At 43.0% G+C, this 5,945-nt stretch overlaps 1 pseudogene; it reads left to right on the top strand.

The window, feature by feature from the left end:
* The first annotated feature begins 3,298 nt into the window (after window positions 1-3,298).
* On the top strand, window positions 3,299-4,732 carry LOC120058630 (annotated as a pseudogene).
* Window positions 4,733-5,945: the final 1,213 nt, after the last annotated feature.

The raw sequence follows: 5,945 nt of genomic DNA, 5'->3' as shown, positions 1-5,945 counted from the left end.
GTGTGTAGCCTACTGTATACCTCTTTATCGTTTTCTCTGTACTGAATGAAACCATTGAAGGAATGTCCCATAAATAAGTTATTTGATGTGGATAACCACCACCAGTCTCTAAAAGTAGAGCCCTCTAGAAGTGGAGGCTCCTCTACTCCTCTACTCCTCTCCTCTTACATGCTATAACTGTGCCACATGGACCAGAGCAGCATAATAATGAATGTTCCTCAAATCGCCACAGGGATTTTAATTTCAGCTGTTCAGAAAGATAGGCTACATCATCATGGTTCAGAAGAGGGTGAGTAAAGATAGAAACGTAAAGAGAGGTGGAGTGTGAGCAGTAGTTACGTAGTGTGCGTAAAATAACACATGCGCAGAACGTGATCCGGATTCTTAGCTTTGAGAAAAAGGTTTCCGTAGCGGCGGTGCGTGAGCGAAAACTCTGTATTCGTAGCCACGGCCTAATTATTGAGTCAGTAACTTATCATCAAGGGGGCGAGGAATGGTATCAATGTGTGAAAATGACTGCGACAGATGCATTACGTCTTGCAGAGTTTGATGTAGTGAGTGAGTGCATCATGCTTTCTGTTGCCTGTACAGCAAAGCCACAGATTTACATAGGAAAACTAAACTAAATGTCCCTTCCCACGGCACCATCAACATTGTTTCAACGTAATTTGTAAACGTATCGTGACATGAATCTATGAAATTTAAACCCCAGGATTATGTCATCATGGTAACCAATTTTCTGCATAGACAAACCTTGTATAAAATATGTTGAATTTGTACCTTTGAAACAATGTCAGTAGGCTGGGCAGCACCTCCTACAGGAGAATTGATCTATATACAGCTACACCTTTGGTCTCTCAACCTTGGTTTTAACTAATCCCCTGCTTAGCTTTAGATATTTACCACTGACTACTACCAATGTGCTATGGTGAGAATGATTATTGAGAGGTCTCTACTTAAAATTGTTATAGATTGACTGTTGCTATTAAAGTAATTCCAATGTATGTGTTTAACAGAGCAAATCAAATGTTACCATACTTTATGAAACATACTGTATATCATCATTAATACTTTTTACGTCTATATAGCTTATGAGATGTCATTAACAGTTATTGTTTCAATTCAACCCAGGATTCACCTAAAAATAGACAATACATATAGGCCTAGGGTTTTAAGCTTTGTTGATTTCAAATTGAATCTACAAGTTAATAATTAATATGTTGGATTCACATCTAAACCAAAAATATAAGTTAAAGAATAGGACTAAATCAAATAAAACTTTGTTTAAAGTGCATTTAAAGTTTGATTTGATTTAGTCATATTCTTGAACTAACGTTTTTGGTTGAGATGGAGACGTGAATCCAACATATCAATGATTGATTTGTGGACAAACTGGAATTAAAGCCAGACTAAGTCAGTGGCACAGATGGAACTATCCAAGCAGAATATGCATCTCCTTCAAATGTTGATGTTTGATTGTGTTGGCAACCAAACACAATTCAATATCACTTTTGCAATAGAGTAAATAGGTATGTTTAATTTTTTTACTGCCAATTTGTACACTGAGTGTACAACACATTAGGAACTTTTCTAATATTGAGCTGCGCCCCCTTTTCCCCTTTAGAACAGCCTCAATTCGTCGGGGCATGGACTCTACAAGGTGTCAAAAGCGTTCCAGAGGGATGCTGGCCCATGTTGACTCCAATGCTTCCCACAGTTGTGTCAAGTTGGATGGTTGTCCTTTGGGTGGTGGACCATTCTTGATACACATGGGAAACTGCTGAGTGTGAAAAACCCACAAGCGTTGGTTGCCGTTCTTGACACAAACTGGTGCGCCTGGCACCTACTACCATACCCCGTTCAAAGGCACCTAAATATTTTGTCTTGCCCATTCATGTCTCAAGGCTTAAAAATTCTTCTTTATCCTGTCTCCTCCCCTTCATCTACACTGATTGAAGTGGATTGAACAAGTGACATCAATAAGGGAGCATAGCTTTCACCTGGATTCATCTGGTCCATCTTTGTCATGTGTTCATAATGTTTTGTACGCTCAGTGGAAGTCCCCCAATGCAAATCTAAGTCTAATACATTCAAAGTGCGATTTCAACAGATTTATACTTTTATTGTGTCAAACTAACTAATTATTGTCTTTCGTAGAATGTATATAGCAACATTCCGACCTTGTTTAGCATTATCTAGTCCAAATATGTCATGATTCCACTATTGGTATCCGGTTTATGGACTTTTAATGGGGGACTTTTATTTTAAAGGCGAACTGTAAATGCCATTACTGTGACAAATCTTATTGTGGCTAGCTTCCACTCCACCTATGGATATTTTTTCTATAGAGGTAGATACACCTCATTCCCTTGTTTGCTGAATGCAGTAATACCATATAAGAAGAAGAAAAAGCAAGCAGCAGCAGTAGAAGATGATGATGAAGATGAAGTCACTTGGTTGTCATTAGTTACCACAGCCACAAAGTCATAAACCCTGCCTATTTTTACAATTTATCTATCTTAAATGTGTTTTTAAACCTGACCCTAACCTTAAATTAAGACCAAAAAGCAAATTTTTGTTTTTATGATGTATAGCCAATTTCGACTTGTGTTGGTGGTAGCTAGCTAGTGGAAACCAAGTGGCTCGGGGTTGACCGGAAGTCTTTTTCTGGAGTAACATTAAAAAATGAAAATCTATGCTAATGTTAGCTACACTTGTAGCTATTGCCAAGTAAGTAATTGGGAATCAATTAGTTCAATTGTCGATTCAATCATGTGTCGTTAGTAAACGTCATACTTGAAATACTGTTTGGGGATTATTTCATCATAATCTGAGTGTTCAGAGTAGCGTAAACTAGCTAGCTAGCAAAGCAGCTACCATTCAAGGAAATCAACAGGATCTCTATGGTAGCTGTCAGCTAAGCTAATGTTAGATAGCAGCTGGCTAGTTACCAGGTAACTGCCTGAAGTGTGAACTATGGGCCAGCAATACAGTTAGTTATAGGCAATGCCTACTCATAATTGTTTAAAATCACACAATGCACACCGATGATGTCATTGGAAACACTTATTTCCTCTATCTTTTGTAGTACAAAACAATTTTCACATACGTTGATGTTGTGGTGGTGCTGGACATGATGAATATGAAGTTGAAAATGTGTGAAATTTCCCTTTAATATTGCAGGTTTTACATCTGACATGACTGTTGTTATCTAACATTTTTCCTTTGGGTACCGCATGCACTGGAACAACATACTCACTCATTCATTCCTGATGACTTCACTTGAATAGTCATAGATATGTTTATCTCAAGGGTGGCCCCTCACCTAAGTCTGCTTTGCAGAGGAACTGGTAAGTGTGTCAAGACATGTCAGATCTATAGCTAACCTAAAATGTGGCACTATCACTTGAAAACAGTAAATTAATACAATTCTGTTTATTCTCATTCAATGCTCAGGTGCACTAGACTCCAGGACAGTCATTGAGTGATTCTTTTCTGCCTGTCTTTCCTACTCGTTGCTCTTCTCTATATGTAAAACCCAAACACTATGAGACAGCAGCAGACAACACACAGCCTCCCCAACACTGGAGCCAGAGCTGGAAGAGTTCCTCATCCCTCGTAATCCATCAGTGTCCCCATGTAACGGATGTGAAATGGCTAGCTAGTTAGCGGGTACGCGCTACTAGCGTTTCAATCAGTTACGTCACTTGCTCTGAAACCTAGAAGTAGTGTTGCACCTTGCTCTGCAAGGGCCGCGGCTTTTGTGGAGCGATGGGTAACGATGCTTCGTGGGTGTCAGTTGTTGATGTGTGCAGAGGGTCCCTGGTTCGCGCCCGTGTCGGGGCGAGGGGACGGTTTAAAGTTATACTGTTACATTGATGCTGTTGACCCGGATCACTGGTTGCTGCGGAAAAAGGAGGAGGTTGAAAGGGGGGTGAGTGTAACGGATGTGAAATGGCTAGCTAGTTAGCGGGTACGCGCTACTAGCGTTTCAATCAGTTACGTCACTTGCTCTGAAACCTAGAAGTAGTGTTGCACCTTGCTCTGCAAGGGCCGCGGCTTTTGTGGAGCGATGGGTAACGATGCTTCGTGGGTGTCAGTTGTTGATGTGTGCAGAGGGTCCCTGGTTCGCGCCCGTGTCGGGGCGAGGGGACGGTTTAAAGTTATACTGTTACACCCACATAAGAGCTGGCTCTACCTGCACTACTCCCTCCCCTTCTAGTGGCTCCTCTGCCACTGGAGGACACCAAGGTACTGCCCCCGTTAATTAAGAGGCCCTCTCCTGGAGGAGGGTGAAGGCTCAGTAACTAAGTAGCTCAGAATCTCCGCTGTAAGAACGTGCTGGAGATCCGGCGGCGGAAGATGAACAGGCACAAGCTGAAACGCACCAGGTTCCCGAGGAGGAGAGTGTTGGATGGCAGGAGGGAAAAGAAACAGGTCAGTGTTTTGGCTGGAGATGGGAGGAAGAATATTGTGCTCTTAGTTGTTATTGTTATGAGTATGAACTCTTAACTGCAGAGCTCTCTAAGTTTACCTGAGTAATAATGTTCCCAACGTATTCAACATATTATGAACAGACCTGTTTACTGTATTATAGCCATTATGAGATCTCTAACAGTGACTGTGTCCTTGTATCCAGAAACACTTTGAGATGGATCTTCAGAGGATCTGGATGCGAGCTGGACTGAAGAAATCCCCAGAGGGATGGAATACACAGAGGATCTGGATGTGAGCTGGACTGAAGAAATCCCCAGAGGGATAGAATACACAGAGGATCTGGATGTGAGCTGGACTGAAGAAATCCCCAGAGGGATGGAATACACAGAGGATCTGGATGTGAGCTGGACTGAAGAAATCCCCAGAGGGATGGAATACACAGAGGATCTGGATGCGAGCTGGACTGAAGAAATCCCCAGAGGGATGGAATACACAGAGGATCTGGATGTGAGCTGGACGGAAGAAATCCCCAGAGGGATGGAATACACAGAGGATCTGGATGCGAGCTGGACTGAAGAAATCCCCAGAGGGATGGAATACACAGAGGATCTGGATGTGAGCTGGACTGAAGAAATCCCCAGAGGGATAGAATACACAGAGGATCTGGATACGAGCTGGACTGAAGAAATCCCCAGAGGGATGGAATACACAGAGGATCTGGATGTGAGCTGGACTGAAGAAATCCCCAGAGGGATGGAATACACAGAGGATCTGGATGTGAGCTGGACTGAAGAAATCCCCAGAGGGATGGAATACACAGAGGATCTGGATGTGAGCTGGACTGAAGAAATCCCCAGAGGGATGGAATACACAGAGGATCTGGATGTGAGCTGGACCGAAGAAATCCCCAGAGGGATGGAATACACAGAGGATCTGAATGTGAGCTGGACTGAAGAAATCCCCAGAGGGATGGAATACACAGAGGATCTGGATGTGAGCTGGACTGAAGAAATCCCCAGAGGGATAGAATACACAGAGGATCTGGATGTGAGCTGGACTGAAGAAATCCCCAGAGGGATGGAATACACAGAGGATCTGGATGTGAGCTGGACTGAAGAAATCCCCAGAGGGATGGAATACACAGAGGATCTGGATGTGAGCTGGACTGAAGAAATCCCCAGAGGGATGGAATACACAGAGGATCTGGATGTGAGCTGGACCGAAGAAATCCCCAGAGGGATGGAATACACAGAGGATCTGAATGTGAGCTGGACTGAATAAATCCCCAGAGGGATGGAATACACAGAGGATCTGGATGTGAGCTGGACTGAAGAAATCCCCAGAGGGATAGAATAGACAGAGGATCTGGATGTGAGCTGGACTGAAGAAATCCCCAGAGGGATGGAATACACAGAGGATCTGGATGTGAGCTGGACTGAAGAAATCCCCAGAGGGATGGAATACACAGAGGATCTGGATGTGAGCTGGACTGAAGAAATCCCCAGAGG

This window comes from Salvelinus namaycush, chromosome 14, assembly GCF_016432855.1.
Source record: "Salvelinus namaycush isolate Seneca chromosome 14, SaNama_1.0, whole genome shotgun sequence".
Classification (NCBI taxonomy): domain Eukaryota; kingdom Metazoa; phylum Chordata; class Actinopteri; order Salmoniformes; family Salmonidae; genus Salvelinus; species Salvelinus namaycush.
The sequence above is the reverse complement of the archived record's forward strand: the minus strand, read 5'-3'. Positions and strand labels throughout refer to the sequence as shown.